The sequence below is a fragment of the Felis catus genome, chromosome F2 (assembly GCF_018350175.1).
Source record: "Felis catus isolate Fca126 chromosome F2, F.catus_Fca126_mat1.0, whole genome shotgun sequence".
NCBI classification, from domain to species: Eukaryota; Metazoa; Chordata; class Mammalia; order Carnivora; family Felidae; genus Felis; species Felis catus.
In genome coordinates this window covers 37604870-37627008 of record NC_058385.1, presented here as the reverse complement: position 1 = coordinate 37627008, position 22139 = coordinate 37604870, and the positions used below count along the sequence as shown (strand labels likewise).

At 38.0% G+C, this 22139-nt stretch overlaps 1 long non-coding RNA gene across 1 annotated transcript in view; it reads right to left on the bottom strand.

Moving 5' to 3' along the window:
* LOC123383093 overlaps positions 1-22139 on the bottom strand; it is a 237081-nt gene that overhangs the window by 35601 nt on the left and 179341 nt on the right. The gene's annotated exons all lie outside the window — the stretch shown is intronic.

Below are 22139 nucleotides of genomic sequence, written 5' to 3'. Positions count from 1 at the left end.
AAAGTTCACTAATTTTACTGTCCTAAGTAACTCTCTGGAGATCCCTGGGCCAGGGAGGTCATTTGCTGATATCTAGAAAGAGAAGGGCACACTGAGAAAATGGCATATACACGTGGAAGAGGCCGTGGGTTATAACTAGACAGAGTATCCTATAGCTGCCATTAAAAAGACAGACAGAATGGAATTTTAAACAGGAAAGACAGTGATCCTCTTTCCGGTGATAACTGGGGCTGATGCTGTGGGAGAGAAGAGCCGTGCTAATAGTGTGAGATGGAAGGATAAAATTATGTATTTGACCCAAAGTACATAGCGAGTGACATAGAGTCAGGGATTCAGGTAGATCGAACCACATAAGAGAGATTGGCCTCACATAAAGATAGAAATCGTCTTAGTGTTTCTAGCAAGAAGAGCACGAATAAGACATTTCCATTAGAGGAGAAAAGTCTGAATTCTCTCAGGAAAAAAAAATGCAAGATTTACAGTATTGAAAAACACAGAGTGACCCAAGAATTAACTCTCCTCTTGCCAAGAACAATGGGAGAGCCAGCTCCAGGTGAAGGTGATATCTGCAAGGTCAGGAAAGGATGGCCTAAAGGCAGTAGTACTTGCAAGGGCCAGAGAAGAAAGTTTCTTTTATTCATAGTCTTCCAGGAAACAGAGCATATATCAAGAAGGCAGACCCGCAGAGTGTAAACAGCAGCAAGGACTGATACATGGAGGAAATCTGGAACCAGGTCAGTCACCTTGACAATGGTATAAACAAGGCAAGGCAGGATATACCAGCAGTGAAGTTGGGATTCTATTTAGACCTTGCTCTGTCCAGACTAAGGCATATTCATAGACTTCCATGTGTCAACCATGGATGGAAGAGGTAAAGCCAGTACTGAGGACAAGACTAGCTCCAGCCTTTGCAGGGATGGCAATAGATATTCAATTCAGGCTCTCCTGGATGAAACTTTAGGAATTTAAATGTTATTAGATATCTATGTATATCAGTTATCTCACCTACCAAACTAGGACAGTAATTATCCCTATTTCATAATGCTGTGAGAATTAAATATGTAAACTGTTTGTAGTAAGCAGAATGCATATATATATATATATATATATATATATATATATATATATATATGACATATAAGTGACAAAATTTAGAATCAGTTACAAGCATGAGAGAGAAAACACAAACCATAAGATTCTTTGAAATTATAAAATACTTCTCTGTATCTCCTTTTCCGTTTACCCACTATTTAGATGGGACTAGCAAAAATGGGAATTTCAGAACTTATCTCTAAAGAAATAGGCTTTCTCAAACATTGTAAATGGTCTGAAAATTGGCAGAAACTTTTGAAGTGCTATTTTAAAATGCTTATCAAAATCTAAATGCATATACTTTTTGATTGAGGAATTTAACATCTAAACTATAATATAATGAGGTAAAGCTACTACGTAAGGATTTTCATTGTAGTGTAGTGTTTTTCTGCAGTAATGCATTAAAAACATGACCCAAAGAGCAATCCATTCAAAATATGCTAGGTAAGTTGCAGGATATCCATAAAATTAAATTCTTTGTAAATATTTAAATGAATAATAAAAGTAAGCTTCCACTTCTAGCCAGGGTAGAGTAATAGGGACTAGATTTACTTTCCCACCTGCATCAAAACATAGACAAATATATGAAACAATATATTTGTAAGCACCAACACCAGGCAGTAAGGAGTAGTGATCTCTGAAAGGAGGAAGAAAGGAGATGACCCCTACTATTCCTTTAGCTTACTGCCTTGACAGACTTCCCAGAGTAAAGTCCGTGCAGGCAAACCCAGCAGAGTCTGGTAGACCATTTGCATTAAGCATATATTGCTGAGAGTTTGGGAGGACCAAAGCAGTGAGAGTTCATAGGACAAAGTACTGGAGTAGAAAGAGATGGACAGAGAACTCAGAGTTCTGGAAAATTCTTCCTCAAGAATCCAGTGGAGTAAAGGATAGTGCATGCAGAAGAGGAAATGGTCAGTGCATATACCAGAAAAGAACCATATACAATGATTAGAAGTAACAATACCTTGTGCTTATCCAGGGTCAGGAATAATGCCCGTTCCTACCAACCAGACTAAAAACCTCAAGATTTACAAGGCACTGGGTATAAGACACAGAAATATGGAATTATGAGCCCTAAACTTAGCAATACTTAAAAGTAAAAATTGAGATGATCAAATTGTTTCCAAGTAACTTAAGTACTTGGAAAAAAAACTTAAGTTTCCAAGTAAGTTTCCAAGTAACTTAAGTACATTGCCGAAAAAAAAAAAAAACCTCAAAAGTATTTACAGGAACAAAGAAATACATAGCATCCAACAAGGTAAAACTCACAATATCTATAATCCAATTAATAATTACCAGGCTTGCAAGGAAGCTAGAAAATATGACCCAGTAGCGAAATCAATCACTTGAAAACAACCCAGAGATGACACAGATGTTAGAATAGAAAAAAACTATGAAGGCAGTAATTATAACTGTATCCCTATGCTTAAAGGTAAAGCATGTACATAGAAAATATTTTAGAATCCCAAATTAAACTTCTTCAGAGAAAAACTACAATGTCTGAGATTTAAGGGAAGAAAAAGAAGAAATTACTAAAAGAGATTAAATTCAGATTAGACAAGGTAGAAACAAAAAAAGTGAGCTTGAAAACATAGCAATAGAAACTATACAAAATGAAAGACAACAAGGTAAATTTTAAAAAAGTAGGGGCGCCTGGGTGGCTTGGTTGGTTAAGCGTCCGACTTCGCTCAGGTCATGATCTCACAGTGTGTGAGTTCGAGCCCCGCGTCGGGCTCTGTGCTAACAGCTCAGAGCCTGGAGCCTGTTTCAGATTCTGTATCTCCCTCTCTCTCTGCCCCTCCCCTGTTCATGTTCTGTCTCTCTCTGTCTCAAAAAATAAAATAAACGTTAAAAAAAATTTTTAAAAAAGAAAAAAAAGTAAACAGATTATCAGTGGGCTATGGAACAATTTCAAGCAGGTTGGATGTCCATGCAATCTGAGTCCTTGAGAGAAAGGAGAGGACAGAAAAATATGAAGAAATAATGATCAAAACGTTCCTAAATGTGATGAAAAATACAAACTCACATATCCAAGAAGCTTAATGAACTCCAAGTATTAAAAAAATGAAGAAAACTAAAACAAAGGGTGGTTTTGAATGAAGAGCTGACCAAGATAAAGATAGGGAGCTTCTGAGCATCCCTTCTCCCATGGATATACCAAATGTGTAACTACACAAGAAGCAATTCCTTCTGAAAGAGATCTAGACTAGCTCAACAACTCCTACACATTGGTAACTAAGAAAACACCCACATCTAAATGGGTAGGAAAGGTTGAGACACTCTCTTGCAATAAACCCCACTTCTGGCACAGCACCATACTATCAGGAAGGAATGCCGAACTCTCAGCTTCTCCCTGAGGAACAAGGAGTCTGGACCCCATGTAGGGCCCTTTCTTTAAGACAGCCACCTGAAGGATGGGCTCCCAAAACACCTAGCCCTGAAAAGCAATGGGCTTGTGTTTAAAGCCCACAAGACTATAACAAACAAAGGAGCAATTCTTAATAGGCAGTAACACTTAATGTACTATCCTCCCCACCCCCAGGGCTCAGCCTAGAGGAAGAAGGCAAAATCACCCATCTCCCAGTCTTTCCATGAAAGAGGTTTATGTGCATAGTTTTAAAGCAGCTGCAGGAGGACCAGGGTTTAATTTGGCAGCCTCCTAGGGGCCTTCTTCCAACCTGCTCCAAGTTGTCAGTATCCTCCTGGGAGAAACCTGTACATGACTACACCCCAGCTTTTATGGCTGTCCCCCAAGGGATGGGTCCCCAGATCATCTGGCTCTGAGAGCCAATGGGGTTTCCATTCACAAGTCCCACAAGACTATATAGCAAACAAAGAAGTAGTTCTTAACCAGCTATCCCCTCAGAGCTCTCATCAGTGCAGAGGAGGCAGGGAATAAACAAAATAAAAACAAAAACAAAAACCACCCACTTCCCAGTCTTTCCCTTTATCTGCATGCTTTCAAGGCTACTGCTTAAGGGCCAGGTTTTTCATTTAGCAGGTGTCTAGAGGCTGGCTACAGTCTTTTCCAGGTCCAGTGCCAGTGGAACTTTCCCTGCCTTCTCCCTGTAGCCCATGCTAACAATAAAACCAAGTTCCCAGTCTCTCGCTGAAAGGAGCTTGTATACATGCTGGAGCCCCAGCTTTTGTGGCTGCTACCCAAAAGGTGGGCCCTGGATCACCTGGCACCAATAGGCAGCGGGGCTTACATTAGCAAGATGGTAGCAAACAAAGCAACAATTCTTAATGGCCTAAGGAGCACTCTCCACCAGATGCAGCTATATTCTGGAGCCTACCACAAAGTGGACGGGTAAAAATGCCTGTATTCCAGGTCTAACTGGGAGGGTATTAACTGCATACTTTCTCAACTGTTGCCTAAGATCCCAGCTTTCTAACCAGTCTTCCTCTAGGTGCTGGCCGTGATCCTCCCCTTTGGGACCCTGACAGGTCTTGGTGCACTCTTAATTTTGGGAGCCACTAAGAACAAAGGAATTGGAGAGATAATGAGGAGCTTGGGCTGCGCTGATCAACAGGGATCATCTCCTACTCAAGACTGCTCTGTCAAGAGGGAAAGAGGCAGCTGTTTCATCTAGTGCACAGAAACTGACACTAAGTGTCAAGGAAAATAAAACAGATGAATATTGTGCCAAACAAAAGAGTAAGATGAACCTTCAGAAACAGATCTTAATGAAAAGGAGATAAAGACTTAAATATAAATCTGAAACCACAAAACTCTTAGAAGAAAACATGGGGAGTAAGTTCCCTGACATAGGTCTTGGCAATAATTTTTTGGATCTGACACCGAAAACAAAGCAACAAAGGCAAGAAAAAAGAAAGAAAGAAAGAAAGAAAGAAAGAAAGAAAGAAAGAAAGAAAGAAAGAAAGAAAGAAACTGCATCACACTAAAAAGCTTCTGCTCAGTAAAGGAAACCATCAATAAAATGAAAAGGCAACCTATGGAAAGGGGACAATATTTGCAAGCCACATATCTGATAAGGAGTTAATATCCAATATATAAAGAAACTCATGAAACTCAATAGTGAAAAAAACTTTTTAATTGGCACAGAATCTGAGTAGACATTTAAAAAAAAAAAAGGCATACAAATGGCCAACAGGCACATGAAAAGCATTCAATCTTACTAATCATCAGGGAAATGCTAGTGAAAACCACAATGAGATACCACCTCGCACCATTAGGATGGCTATCATCAAAAACACAAGAGATAACAGGCGCCTGGTGGCTAGTCTGTTGAGCTTCCTCTTCAGCTCAGGTCATGATCTTACAGTTCAAGCACCACATCGGGCTCTGTGCTGACAGCTCAGGGCCTGGAGCCTGCTTTGGATTCTGCGTCTCCCTCTCTCTCTGCTCCTCCCCCACTCAGGTTTACTTGTTCTCTCTCTCTCATTCTCTCTCTCTCAAAAAAAAAATAAGCATAAAAAAAAACAAGAGATAACAAATGCTGGTGGGGATATAGAGAAAGGGGATCTCTTGCACACTGTTGGTGGGAATAAAAACTGGTAAAACCACTATAGAAAGCAAACACTATGAACATTCCTTAAGAATTAGAACTACTCTATGGTCCAGCAATACTATTTCCAGTTAAATGTATACCCAAAGGAAATGAAATCATTACCTCCAAGAGATATCTGCATTCCCATGTTCATGATAGCATAATTCAAAATAGCCACAGTATGGGAAAAACCTAAGTGCTGGTTGATGGATAAACAGATAAGGAAAACAGTGGGCTTATATAACAATGCGATATATAAATATATATACACATACAGTTACATATGGGTGCAAAGAACCCATGTAGTTGAAAACCCACATATAACTTGACTCCCCAAATATTTAACTACTAATAGCCTATTATTGAATGGAAGCCTTAATGATACCATAAACAATTAATACATATTTTTCACACTATAAGTATGATATCCTACATTTTTACAATAAAGTAAGCTAGACAAAATGTCAAGAAAATCATAATGAAGAGAAAATATATTTACAGTACTGTTTCAAACAATATCCATATTTAAGTAGACCCACTCAGTTCAAACACATGCTGTTTAAGGGTAATATATAATTTTCAGCTGTGAAAAGAAGGGAATCCGGCCTTTATGACAATATGGATGGACCTTGGATAACCTACTAAGTGAAATAAAACAGAGAAAACCAAGTTTCAGCTGATCTCATTTACACAGGGAATCTAGGTGACTTTGTCTTAGATGAAAACTTTTTAGATTACGGTGCCAAAAACACAATCCATGAAAAGAAACTGATTAGTTGTACGTGCTTAAAGTTGGAAACTTCTACTCTGTGAAAGACACTGCTAAAAGAATGAAGAATGAGTCACCGATTGGGAGAAATATTTGCAAACATATATTTGATGAAGGGCTTGTATCCAAAACACACAAAGAACTCTTAGAACTCAATGATAAAAAAAAAAAATCAATCCAATTAAAAATTGGGCAGAAGATCTGAGCAAACACCTCCCCAGAGAAGAAAGACAGATGGCAAATAGGCATGAGAAAAGCTCATCATCGTATGTCAGGGAGTTGCAAATTAAAGTAACAATGAGATGCCACTACACTCCTATTAGAATCGCAAAATAAGGAGGAAAAAAAAAACTGACCCCAAATGTTGGTGAAGGGGTTGGAGCAACAGAGACACCCATTAACTGCTGTGAGAGATGCAAATTGTATGGTTGCCTTGGTTGATTGACAATTTCTTATAAAGCTAAACATACCATACAAGCCAGCCACTGTACTCCTAGGGATTTACCCGACTGAGTTGAACATTTATGTCCACATAAAAACCTGCACACAAATGCATATGGCAGCTTTATTTATAAGTGCCCGAAATAAGAAGCAACCAAGATATTTTTAGTAGATGCATAGATAAACAATCTGTGGTATCTTCCTACAATGGAATATTATTTGGGGATAAAAGGAAATGAGCCATCAAGCCATGAAAAGATGTGGAGGGTCCTTAAATGCATATTACTAAGCGAGTGGAAAATGTCTATGTACTATATGATTTCAGTTATGTGACATTTTGGAAGAAGTAAAACTATAGAGACAGTGGAAAAATCAGTTGTTGCCATGGATTTGTAGGGAAGGAGGGGAGATGGATGAATGAAGCACATAGGATTTGGGGACACTGAAACTATTCTGTATTAAAACCCTAATGGGGGTTACATGTAACTATATGTTTGTCAAAAATCCTTAGAGCTGTAAAGCACAGAGAGAACCTTAATGTAAACTATGGACTACAGTTAATAAAAATAATGTATCAATGTTAATAGATTAATTTTAACAAATGTACTATATTAATGTAAGACATTAATAATAGAGGAATTGAGTGTGAGTGTGGGGGATGAGGGGTAAATATATGAAACTCTAACAGCTATCTGTTCAGCTATTCTAGAATTCTAAAACAGAATTAAAAAAATAAGTTCTTTCAATTATTTTTAAGAGGGGAGAGGTGGGCATATATATCTATTTGCATATCCCATAGACTGCTTCTGTGTATAATAATATGGAAAATAGTGAAAATAGTTCTTCCACCTTGAGGTGGAAGAACTTGAAGTCTGGGGTGGGAAGGACAGGATTGTACTTTCCACTGTGAGCCTCTTTATACCATTTGAATTTTTAAATAAAATGTCTTGGGGCGCCTGGGTGGCTCAGTCAGTCGAGCGTCCGACTTCGGCTCAGGTCATGATCTCGCAGTTTGTGAGTTCAAGCCCCGTGTCGGGCTCTGTGATGACAGCTGAGAGCCTGGAGCCTGCTTAGGATTCTATGTCTCCCTCTCTCTCTGCCCCTCCCCTGCTTATGCTTTGTCTCTCTCTCTGTGTCAAAAATAAATAAAACATTTTTAAAAATTTAATAAAAAAATAAATAAAATGTCTTAATCACAATAAATAAATATATAAGTAAGCAGGAGCCAACCAGGATTGTCAATCATTGACAGTGGATTGACCAAAGGTAGTTTCGAGGTTTGGAGGTTGAGACCCAGTGAAATTGCAAGAGGAGACCAGACCATGCCAGGAAGCAATGCCCAGTCAAGCAGGGCACCTTCTCAGCATTTGTGCGCCTGTTCACTTTGTAGGGAGTCATGGGTACAGCTCAAATAGGTGATTTCTATTAAAATGAGACTGTGAGAGTCTCAGTGGTAGGGCTATGTTTTCCACTCCTTTCCTCCCTCCTGTGATGGCTCTGTACCCAGTGGCCACTTAGGGCTGCCTGTGGTCAGTATACTCTCAGCATGCTGGTACTCATGAAAAACTTGTTGACTAATGACTGCAACTCTGTTATCAATTCCAAGCCTGCAGAGCTTTTAAGATCAGAACAAAAGAATGAATGAATCAGAAATGATGAAAGGTTGTAAAGCTTCCTGGCTCAAGAGAAGCCTAAGAAGCTGTGTTGATTGAACTCAGAGAAAAAGGATGTCTCGGTGCCTATTTTAGAACAGCTGAGTTAATAGGTATTCTGTATTTGGATCTATTCGGTAAGGTGGAGAGAGGCAGAAAAGATGAAAAATGGACCTCTTTGGTTTTATAAAATACTTATTCCATGAAAAAAACAGTGTTTTCTTGACTGAGTACGTTGTCTCAGTGTCAGTACCATGGATAGTGTCCTTCATGTGTACCTTCTTCATCAAAGTTCCAATTGCTAGGTCTGGGCTTTGATGACTAACTTCTCCCCCAAACGCCCTCTTTCATTTGTAGTCTTCTAAAACTCGTCTTTCTCTGGCTTCCATGACTTTTGGTTTCATTGATTCACTGTTACTAACATCTCAGAAAGAATATTTGCCCACTTAAAAAAATGATATCTTATCTCTTCCTATCATAAAAAGCAGTAGAAAACTTTATGCTTTCCAAATGGCCTTTTGTTACTCATTTAATTAGATAGAATGAGCATAATCAATACCTCTAATTGCCATACATCCAAGTTGTTATGTATAGGTTATTAATAACCTAGTAATAACAGCATGTTATTATATGCTATGACCTATGACATGCATAGGTCATTAATAACCTAGTTTAATGACATATTTTTAAGGATCTCACAGATTAAGACTTTTATTAGTAATACAAATAATGCAAATGATATTTCTTGGTTTTAATAGAACGAAATGCTTCTGTTTGCATATATACAAATCTGATTTCTTAGAAGTATTTCATAAAATGGGGCACCTGGGTGGCTCAGCCGGCTAAGTGTCTGACTCTTGATTGCAGCTCAGGTCATGATCTCACAGTTTGTGAGTTAGAGCTCTGCATCATAAATAAATAAAGATTAAAGTAAATGAACATTAAAAAGAGAAAGAAATATGTCCAAAAGTCATGAGGCCTTCTTTCTTGTAGTCACAAATAACATCAGAGATCGTAAGTTTTCTTACAGTTTTCTTGAAAGTATGAAAACTCCCGTTTATGCCACCTCTTTTGTACTTTAAATATCATTCTACCTTCCTTATTGCCTTCTGTTCAAAGGATTATGCCCCAGATTTCTCCCTGGCTAGCTCTTTCCCTCAATGTGAATTTTATTTCATTTATTTCTTTACTGGCCATTTGCCATCTCAGTGAAACAATGTGCTCCCACAGAGACATAAAACAACTCCAGCGAGATGCAAAACTGCAAAATTATGCTTGTCTCAAAAGTATGCAAGCGAACATGTCCTGACTCACACTGCCTTGCAGAGATTTACAGACATCAGAGCTTACAGGTGCCATGCTCCCTTTGTCCCTTTCTTCTTTCACATAAGCCTCCCTATTCCCATTTTGATCTGCTGGTAACCTAGTTTAAATGACCCATTTATTCTTATATCGTAAATGAGCACATTGTTGTCTAGCAGTTAGTAGTCCACTTGGAACAAACTTGGCTTTATGAATGTTTTCAATATGTGTTGGAGCTTTTGCACAGGACCTAAATCTCCCTTCTGCGATTTGCACGCTGTAACCTATAAAGACCTACCAAGGACTCCCACTGCTACCTTCTTCAGATAGCCCTAGCAGGAAGCATGTGATTCACCAAGCATAAAATTTCATTTGCTGAGATTTAAATCTAACTTCCTTTAGCTGATTCTACCTGTGTTACTTCACTCCGACCTTGTTGGGGAAGATATGTATTCCCCTTCCAAAACAGTTGAGTACTCAGATAGTTTTCCACTGACTCTGCTCTCAGACATTTTATGCAACTTCAATTTCTATGATAAATGAATAACTGATATATTTGATTATCAAATCCTAGGACAGGGAAAGACTCTAATAGATCAACTCAAAATGAGAATTCATCTGGTGTTCAAAATCCCTAAGATGCTATGCCTCCTATACAGATTCCTTAAGCTTTTCCAGGCATATTCATAGTAATAGAAGAGGTAAGAGTTAATTTATAAACATATGACTTATGATTACAGTTTTGACAATGGAAGTGGCACATTAAAGTCTGAAAAATATCTCAGGATATAAAATGTTTCTCGGGGCTCCTGGGTGGCTCAGTCGGTTGAGCATCGGACTTCGGTCTAGGTCATGATTCTGTGATTTGTGGTTTGAGCCCCGCATGAGGCTCTGTGCTGACCGTTCGGAGCCTGAAGCCTGCTTCAGATTCTGTTTCTCCCTCTCTCTGCCCCTTCCCTGCTCAAGTTCTGTCTCTCTCTGTCCCTCAAAAATAAATAAATGTTAAAAAAAGATTTTAAAAAATCAAAATCAAAATAAATAAAATAAAATATTTCTCTTCAACTTATTAAAGATCTCATGCCAGTGAGATTTAAATGTAATCCTTATGTTAAAAATTCAGCTTCAATTAATGTTTTTAATAGAGGACCTTGTTACCAGAATACCTTATAAATAAAAATTGAAAGTTGTTACTATTCACCTTGATTTTAGCCCAGTGAGACCCATGTTGGATTTCTGAACTATAGAACTACAAGGTAATAAGTTAGTATTTAGGCTCTTAAGTTTGTGGTATTTGACAAATGGATGGGTGGGATGCCAGGCTTTGGTGGGGGAAACTCTATTGACATGTTTCCTCTACTGACAGAGTACTATTCCAGAATTATCTGTTTTCTTCACACCCCCCTACTTTCCTATCAGGTTCTCCACCCTTTAAACCCTCCCTGCCAGTCGCATTCTATCCCTGAATTTCAGCCTCTTCTTGGTTCCTGGACTGTCTCCCTTCACCGTCCCAATCTCTCTCGCTCTCTGATTCTGGAGATTTTTAGCCTGCAGCTATTTCTTCCTGCACCCATTTCCACTGCTGGGAAAGGTCATTTTCTGAAATGTAGAGAGCACAGATCTTTTTAAATCAATTTTTATAATGTTTATAAATTCTAAATTCGGGAGCTCTGGGAACAAAGACCGAGTTGCTCTTTCCTTACTAAAGCACCAATTGTATACCTGATATATTCATTTTAACCACTTCTGCTCAGCTGTAGCAAAATCAATCTTGTAGCAATTTGCACGAGCCATGAAAATCTTCAAAAAGGACAGACAAGGGTTCATTTATTTCAAAAGAACAGAGACAGTCCTTAGTTGCCATCAGCCCCGAATTATTTTTTATTCGCAACAGATGCACTAAAATGTTTTTGTGGATAATAATACTACCCAAATGGAAAAGAAAAATAACTTAAATGACTTGAGGTTTTCAAGTAACTTCTCGGCATTTAGAGTAGCTAAAAGAAGAGCATTTTTGAGTGAACCTGAATGAGAATTCTCAATTTGTAAGTGGGCAGTATGAGTTGTAAAGTGTTGTAAAGTGGACACCTTTCTGTTCCTGTTCTTCCTCCATCGAAAGGTTAAACCTAATGATGTCCATTGCAGTGAAGAGGGCTCACCCCAGTGGCAGAGATCTCAACTCTAAATTGCTAAGTCCAAAGAAACACTGTTCTTGATGTGAAACAAAAAGATTGGAGATGGCTGGTACTTCACCCCCACCCTTCCAGAGAAAAAGCTTTGATGAGGGATATGGCTATGGAGAGGGGAGGGGGCAGAGAAGAACATAAGGACAGACAAGTACTGAGTGAAAAACTGAATAGAGTTCATACACCTTGAACTCTTAGAGCAGAATCTGAAGGGGATGGGAAAGGAGGGAAGAAAACACAAGAAGGCCCTTCATGAAATTTGGGGGCATTTGAGAGAGGAGTCAATATCAGATAGAGGAGTTTCCTATCTGCAGCTTGAGAGAAACAGTCCTGCAAGTGGTTTCTGCCCACCTGGATTTAGGAGAAACAAGAGAGATGGCCGCATGACACACATGTCATGAGATGGGCCTCAGACTTTCACTTCCTATAGTGGGGTGAATGGTGGCCCCCCAAAAGATATGTCCACATCTTAAACCTTGGAACCTGTGAATGTGACCTTATTTAGAAAAAGGGTCTTTGTAGATATAATTAAGTTAAGGATCCCAAGATGAGACCATCCTGGATTGTACGAATGGTCAGAAACCCAATGGTACTATCCTCATAAGACAGAAGAGAGGAGGCAGACACGGGGAGAGGAAAAGGCCATGTGAAGATGGGGGCAGAGATTGGAGTTACACAGCCAGGAGCTGGGGGAGGCAAAGAAGACTTCCCCCCCCAGATCTTGGACTTGTAGCCTCCAAAAATTTCAGAGTAAATTCCTGTTATTTTAAGCCACCCAATTTATGTTAATTTGCTAAGGTGGCCCTAGAAAACCAAGATACACCCTCTCTCTAGGGTTTGAGGACCTGAGGGAGATATAGAGGGAATTTGTAATCTTTCTGTGCATCTGTGCATCTGGAGTCAGGAGGGAAACTATGGCCAGCTCCAGTGTGGGTGTGCTGCTAGCGTGGGGAGAAGGGCCAGGACCCCCAACCAGGGATGAGAGGAGAGAAGCTGCATCAACATGGAATCTTCTATAATTTGAACCTCTGCTGGAACCAAATGTGAGACCCACTAAAGCTACCACTGGTATCACTTACTCCATGAGCACAGGGCAGAAGGACATTGATTATCGAGAACAGTGTGGGACTCGGAGGCAGAGGAGGAGGTCGAAGAAGTGCACATGAACCTCCCCTCACCACTAACTCCAGCATCAGGTGGCTGTGTAAGATCCCCAGTGAGGTCATCAGTACCAGCAAGAGCAGGTGTGGAGCTCAGCTGGGCCAAAATAATCATTACGGATTTGACCAAGAAGTCACCGAATTTGGACGGAATTTATTTATAACTACCTAGATAAAGGTGAAGCCAAGAGACAGCCTTGAGATTTAAAAACAGGATGGACAGATATTTCTAGAAACAACTACTAACTTCGGACCCTTAAATTCTGTTTCCTGTTATAACCAAAACTGTGTTTCTACCTGTAACAACAAAACAAATAATTCTAACAATTTAATAGTATATAGTTACACTTAAATAGTATGAAAATACAGTTGAATTTTGTGAAATATTGGGAAGAGTGATCTAGCAACAGAGCAAGTATCAAGGAGGGCCAGAATTGTGCTTAAAAAGGAGAAAGAAATAACGATAGGGAGTATAAGTAACTTTTTTTAACTTCCCCAATATCTCCTATTCTTTGGCTGGCAGAGACTCAGTTTTCTTTCAGCTATTTACCTTCCTTTGCAGGGATCTGGGCCCAAGAGAGGCAGTCCTGTCCTCAGTTCTGAATGCAGTGGAGGGTAATTTGTCAAAGTCAATCATGACCATTTCTTTTTTCAGCAAGTCACATGTTAAAGACAGGTGGTGCAGTCTCAGACAATGAGACATAAGAGGAAGTCTGTTAGGAAGTTTCTGGGAAAGGGTCTTTGGTAATAAATAGAAGCATGGAAAAACTTCCCTTCTTCATTTGTTGTATGTTGTAGAGACTACACATGATGTTGGCAACTGTGTCATTCATGTCCTGACCAGGAGGGCCAAGAATGACAAGCAGGTGATGACAGAGAAGAAATATGGGGGGAAAACACTGGGGCCTGAAAATTGAAATATTGAATTTCTGAATTACTAGCTCCAGACAATTCTATCTCCAGACACCTTATTTTTTTCTTGTCCCTTACAGTTAAGAACATCCTAACTAATTAGAAATAAAATGAAATTATTAAATCCTGATATAAACTGATGGATGAAAATGTGAATTTAAGAAAAAGGAAAGGGATTCTCTACCACTTAATTTTGTATTAAATATGGCAAATCGGTGAATACTAGCCACTAAAAAGTAGGCCATAGTATGAAATAATGAATTCTTATCTAGTAATATAATAAAGAAAATATGTCTGTAAAAATTGATGCCCAAATGAAATGCAATAACTTTGAATAAATTCCTACACAGGTATTTATTGTATATGCAAATATTTCCTGAAAACTTTAAAGGAATGTTAAAGACATCTTTGTACATTCATTGACAATAAATATTTCCCTGAATGTTAGCACACAGAAAGCAACAGAAAATAAAATGGAATGAATTTAATAGAAATTAGTTTGAACAACAAAAAAAATAGAAACATGTCTATGGCTTTTCAGCCATGGATTACCATAGGATACTACTATATTTAAATCTAAAATGCACTAATCCAGGTACTAATATAGTCTGTACATCAGCTTCTGGATTGCACTTTAGTAAGAGAAATGTTCCAGGGTACGAAACTTCATCTTTGTCTGAATTCCCATGTTCTATCACTTGGAAATTGCCTCATATTTACCGTCGTATTCCACACTACCTTTCACCTCTAGCATGTGGCAGGTGCAAGAATATTTCTTCAACATTTGTGGGGAGGATTTTGTCATAAAGCCCACAAAAAGTGAACCCTTTCAGGATTCATGGAAATTAATGCACCTGTAAATGCCTTAGGAAGTAAAGTGCTACACTAAAGTGTATAAGTAAGTACATGCAATTAATTATCTTACTTCAGTAAACGGTTAGACTTTGAATCATGTGATAACTCTTGAAAAACACACAGAAGATATGATTTCAAATACAGTTGCATATGGAACAGTTGCATAGCAAAATGGTAACAGCTTAATGTTTGGTGTTTTCAGTGGCTGCATAATAGATAAAGAGTATTAATGGAACGTTCACTGTGAGCTCTGGTCTGGGGCAATGTGTCCAGTACTTTGTGGGAAAAGAATTGGTGTTCCAAATGACCTAGGTGGATTCATAAGTGATACAGAAGAAGCTGAAGAGGTTCAATAAACAAATCTTCAAGAAATTGTCCTGTAGAGGGGTGCCTGGGTGGCTTAGTCAGTTAAGCATCTGACTTAGGCTCAGATCATGATCTCATGGTTTGTGAGTTCGAACCCCGCGTCGGGCTCTGTGCTGACAGCTCAGAGCCTGGAGCCTGCTTCAGATTCTGTGTCTCATTCTCTCTCAAAAATAAATAAATATAAAAAAATTAAAAAAAATAAAATTAGATTTCCCTGTAGAAGGAAAATCCAGTAACGGGGAAAGAAAGCAAACTTCACTGAAGTCACACCTCCAAGAAGCTTTATCCATCTATGCCTTCCAGTTTGATCATTTAGCATACCTACTGCTCTACTAAGTCAAAATTAAATCCAGTGAAACTGTATCAGCTTCATGGATGATCCAACTACTTTTATACACAGCTATTCTCATATTTAGAAAATGATTAGTATCATATTAAGAATATGATTAAGAATATCTTAGACATTCTCCCTATGTAGTACTCCTGGCTCACCAAATAGGGTACGAATCCACTGAGGGAAGGGACCATGTTTTATTATTCTTTCTCTCTTTCCAGATAAATATATAGAACATACTGAATGCTGTACCTTGGTTTGTGTAATAAGTTAAAAGCATAACCTTAGAAATTTGTCAGATGAAATTTCAGGCTGGCTCCGCTACTTATTTCCGTGTAAATTTAGAAAAGCCATTTAACTTTTCTGGGTATCACTTTTCTTACTACATATCACTGGAAATAATTTATGTAAAGCTCCTGGCAGAAGTAAGTGTTGAAAGAAGAGAGATTTTTGTTTTTACTGTGTTATGACCAATAACAGTAAGAGGAATGGAGTCCACAAGATGTGGACTCAGAAAAGGACGGGGAGGACCAATGATGCAATGACTTTGACTACTTTGAAGATCATAACTTTATCATCTACCTAATGTTTGAGAGAAAGAAAGACAATTATAGAACAACATGGAAGATTGTGGCCAGCTATAAAGGACTTTAAAAGAGGTGACATAATGTTATAAGAGATTATAAAAGTTACACATTTCCTTGAAATAACTTAAAGGCAGTTTGTGGAAAAGAGTAAGGCAAAAAAAAAAAAAAGCATGTACAAATTTCTTGTGGCAAAAAAAGTCTAAGATGGAGTAATTAAAGAAACGTAAACATAAGAAAACTGAGATTCATCAAAGAGGATGCTCTAGTTAGAAATAATATTGCAGCTGAGAAAAGGAAATAAGATATAGTTAAGGTAATTTACAGTGTCAACTGAGATGAAGAAAATGACTATGGCATATATAAGGAAAAGGGATAGATAGCTTAAGTGTAGACCTCGTTAAAGCACAGCTCAACCCTTATATGGTACTCAAAACACTGTTATTTTAGCACCTTTCAATGATATGCCTTTTACTACCTCTCATCCACATGTTTGATTTATAGCTTCCCCAGAGAAGTTTGAGTACTTTTCCATGCCTGTCTTTTGAACCTACCCTTGGCAAGCTTTTCAAACTGTCCTATCTTCTGCTCTTCATCCAACTCTATCTTCCCCTTGTCAATTCATCCATTCTTTCAAACTCATCTCAAGACCTGTCTCTTTCAGGAAATCTTTCTCATCTTTTTTGTAAAATTAGACAATATTTACTGTTTAAGTATATGACTTCTGAACAGACCTCATATCTATTCACAATCCAACTTTTGAAAATAAAGTCAATAATTTAAGGATGAATCATGTACATTACTCTTGGTTATTGGATGGAACTTAGTATAGGAGTCAGTCTTGGATTTCATTTTCCATTAAATAAGCTGACAGCTTATTATTATTGCTCAAAGTTGATTACAACATATTCCATAATGTGGGATAATGATCTTTTAGTAATCTTTCACTGTATGGAACCACTGAGAAATTCTCTTCATAAAATCCTTTGTTCACCAGCAATCTTTAAAACTTTGCTACACTCAAGCCATTGCTGGAAATGACATCAAGTCTCCACCTTGTCAAAAAAAAAAAAAAATCAGGGAATGCCTAGGCAGCAGTTACTACTTGAAAAAAATCTGTCAGGGAAAAGCTTGTTCTATGCTTTAATAGGAAATGAGCAGTTTCCCTTTTTCTGATTGCAAAAAATTAGTCACACTCTCATCAGCATAATGATGCAACATTAATGTTTCTTATACTTACTTTCTCTGATTCATAAAAGAAATAGGGCTCTAGTGATGTTGGAACCTTTGGAGAATGGGCTTGAAAAGCAGTTTCAAGTAGAAAGCCATCAGAAAAATGATTCCTTGAGGAGAATTACTCAAAGGAAAAGCTACAGGAACTCACAGTGACTTTTGATGGCCCAAAGCCATAAAACAAGGATGTGAAAGCAAATTAAGAATACAGATGTGTCGGAAAGAAGTATTCTAATTATGGGCTTACAAAATTTGGTTAGATTAACTCTTAGTCATAACATCTAAGGATTAGTAAGAAGCAAGTGCTTTTGTCTCTAGATGTGCTTTCCTTTTATTTCCGCACCACCACCACCCCCCGCCCCGTGGGACTTAATGTTTCAGTTGGTATTAATAAAAATTTCTGACTTAGTATAAATTCATTTTAAAGAATAAAATAATTTTTCTCATTCCCCCAGGCTTTCTATGAAGATCACATAATATGACTGGTGAGTAGTCCAACTCCAGATAAAATTCTGATTGATAAATTAAACTATACTAAAATTAAGGACTATAAAAAAGAGAAGCCAGGAAATAGAAGAAGATATTTATAGTCTTGCCTCAGGTTCTGAAAATATTAAAAATATACTGCTCTCATGAATCAATATGGAAAAGACAGACAACTCAGTAGAAAAATAAGCAAAAGAAAAGACATTTCACAAAGAGCACATCTATACGACTCATAAATGCATGAAAAGCTGCTGAACCTTATTAGCCATGGTGAAAGTGCAAACTAAAACACGATGCAATAGGGCTATATATCCACCAGAGGGGCTAAATTAAAAAAAATTAAGACTGACGATGTCAAGTAAAGGTGAAGATGTGGAGAAACTAGAACTCTCATTTCCTTCTGAGAGTGTAAATTGAGACAGTCACTTTGGAAAACTCTTGGTCAGTATCCTGTATAGCTGTAATTTTCTTTTAAGTACTTCACTACAAATGGCCATGTGTACGTACAGCAATTTACATCCCATATGCAGTTAATTGACATTGTAACCGGGAATTCACGCTCAAATAGTATTTAAATAGCATTTGAAAGATCCTAACCAGTAGTCTTCTCTCCAAAGGCTAACAAGTGCTTCAAAAAAAGAAATCCTTTCTAATCAGCTTCAAACTAACAAAAAAGTATCAGAAATAAATTTTCATTAGTAAAATGAGTGATGTTCAAGACATGTGGTTGACTTAATATGTTGTACAGGACCTGTACCTTTCCAAGTATACCTAGCTTAGCTGGAAGGTTAGCTCTTCCTGCCATCAGAATACTGTCATTTTCTTCAGCATGCATTTTTCATTCAAGGTGCTTGTGGAATCTCCAAAAGAACAGAGGAGAGGGACTTCAGGAGCCAGCATCACAGGTTAGATAACCATTTCACTTGCCTACAAGTGTTTATACGGGTGGTAGAGTTCCATTGGAGACCTGTTCTCACTGTAGTGTACCACCCTTCATATGGCAAGGTTGTGGGAGACAAGAATTACTGCCCCCTCCCACCTCTAGTCCTCTGAGACTGCTGAAATCTATGAAAAATAACTTGACAATCATAAAAGTCAAATTGGCTTAGGTGAGTTCACAAGTAGAGAATAAAACTCCTGAAAGCTGAACTGGAAGCATTATAAGTAGACAATGGCAAATAAAGCTATTAAGGAACTTCGGTCTACAAAGTGTCAAGGTCTTCATTTAATTGAAATCATATATAGAGTCCATAACAAATATTAAAAGGTATCCAATAAAAGAGTATAATCAAAAGTTAGGATTACTTCAACAAATACTTATTAACCACCTAATACATTTCTGGCACAGTGCTCAATGTGTCAGGAAAATATAATGTTAAGACTCTCCCCAAAGCTCAATGAGGGAGAGAAATGCCTCCATTAAAATCAATGTAGGGGCTGTAGCCACTCTGGAAAACAGTGTGGAGGGTCCTCAAAAAGTTAAAAATAGATCTACCGTATGACCCAGCAATAGCATTGCTAGGAATTTACCCCAGGGATACAGGAGTGCTGATGCCTAGGGGCACTTGTACCCCAATGTTTATAGCAGCACTTTCAACAATAGCCAAATTATGGAAGGAGCCTAAATATCCATCAACTGATGAATGGATAAAGAAGTTGTGGTTTATATACACAATGGAATACTACGTGGCAATGAGAAAGAATGAAATATGGCCTTTTGTAGCAACGTGGATGGAACTGGAGAGTGTGATGCTAAGTGAAATAAGTCATACAGAGAAAGACAGATACCATATGTTTTCACTCCTATGTGGATCCTGAGAAACTTAACAGAAGACCATGGGGGGGGGGGAAGGAAAAAAAAAAGGTTAGAGAGGGAGGAAGCCAAAACATAAGAGATTCTTAAAAACTAAGAATAAACTGAGGGTTGATGCGGGGTGGGAGGGAGGGGAAAGTGGGTGATGGGCATTGAGGAGGGCACTTGTTGGAATGAGAAACCAATTTGACAATAAAGTTCATATTAAAATTAATTAATTAATTAATTAATTAAAATGACCTAAGTTCTTAAAAATAAATAAATAAAATAAAATAAATGTAGGGAATGTGATAAGGGATGTACACAGTGCAAAAGGCACCCAGAGAAGGAGAGACTTAACTGGTATCATAGTAAAGGTGGAGTTTTATTCTGGTCAAGAGAAGAGGAGGACTAATACTGTTTATTAGAAGGAAAAATATCATCTGCAAAGCCTTTAAAAAAAAAACCCTCCAGAATCATGTTTGAAACATGAATGCAGGAAGCCAGACTTGTCTAGAGACAATGAATGTAGTAGGGGAGGGGAAGGCAGCACCAAGTACATTCAAACTTCTCTAGGTTAAAATTACAATTCCTCTGCTTTTCAAGCCTCTTAACCCACCAATTTTACTAATCTCTCCATACTGCATCTTCCACCTTCACATAAAGGAGATAAGATCATGTTACCTCCTAGTTGTTGTGAGGACCAAATAAGTTAAAATTTAAATTGTAAAGAGCACAACATGGCATATAATAAGCATTCAAATACCATACTAGCTATTATCGTTTTTATAAGCGTATCGTGTTCATTTGCAAGGAATTCCATAACAAAGCACCACAGATTGAATGGCTTCAATAACAGAAATTCATTTCCTCACAGTTCAGAGGACAGAAGTCCGATATCAAGGTGTTTGCAGGATTGGTATCTTCCAAGGCCTCTCTCCTTGGTTTGTGGATGGCCATTTTCTCTCTGTGTCTTCCCTCTGAAAAGTCTTTGTCCTAATCTCCTCTCATATTGGGTGAGGGCTCACTCTAATGACCCCATCTTAATAACCTCTTTAAAGACTCTTACCTCCAAACACATCACATTCTAGGGTACTAGGAGGGTGAGGACTTCAACATACGAATTTTAAAGGAAACACAATTTAGCCCATAACAAGCAGAGCAGAGATATAGCGGGGTATGTATCTTGGTAGTGCGAAAGGTTTAAATTTTTTTGTTCTGGTTTGATTTGTTTTGTTGTGTTTTCTTTTTTAATAAGGCACCCTAAGTTCAGGTCTTGATGACTCTTCTAATCAACCTCTCTTACATTTTATCAGTGACTTACATGTCCTCAAGGCTGAATACAAAAGAAGTGAGTGGATGGGGAATGGAAAGGTAGAGAGTAGTTTATGAATTGGATATGCCAAGGTAACTGGAGAGGATAAGAGATCCAAAATGAAAGTGGCTCTTTCTTTTTCAGCCTCGGTTTGCACCACCAAAGCTTTATCTTGTCTGTAAATTGAGCTCTTGGATTGCTGGGGTGTAAGGAATAGGCAATACGTAGACGCAATCATTTTATCTTTTTGTTGTTGTTGTTTTATATTTGTATTGCTATAGATTGACAGAAACTGTGTTTTTCCCTACCTTTTATTAGTTTTAGTTTACAACTTAGTGATTCAACACGTCCATACAACACCTGGTGCCCATCACAAGTGTACTCAATCCCCATCATCCATTTAACACATCCTTCCACCTCCCCTCTGGTAGCTATAAGTTTGAAAACAGTATGGAAGTTCAAGTTAAACATAGAATTACCCTATGATCCAGCAATTGCACTACTAGATATTTACCCAAAGAATAAAAAATACTAATTCAAAGGGGTACATGCACCCCAATGTATAGCAGCATCATCTACAATAATCTATAATAGCCAAATGATAGAAATAGTTCAAGTGTTCCCTGACTGATGAATGGAAAGAGAATATATATATATATATATATATACAGGAGTATGCACACACAATGGAATATTACTCAGCCATAAAAAGAATGAAATCCTGCCCTCAACAATGACATGAATGGAGCTAGAGAGTATTATACTAAGCAAAATAAGTCACTCAGAGAAAGACAAATACCATATGATTTCACTCATGTGTGGAATTTAAGAAACAGAACAAATGAGCACAGGGAAAAAAAAAAAAGAGAGAGGTACACCGAGAAACAGATTCTTAACCACAGAGGGAAGGAACTGTGTTTGAAAGAGCTTGCCAACCATCTTGAGTTTTGATTTTGTCTTGTGAATGATAGAAAACTGACAGCTGTCTCTAGGTAAAAAATTAATATGGTTAAATTCAATTTTCAGAATTGTAATCCTGAAAAAAATGGAGGAGGTTGTAACTGGAGGAGAGAAAAATTAATGTCAGAGAGGCCAAACATGGCATGATCCACACCTATCATAAAGTAAAGGCCATGGAGGAAAGAGGAA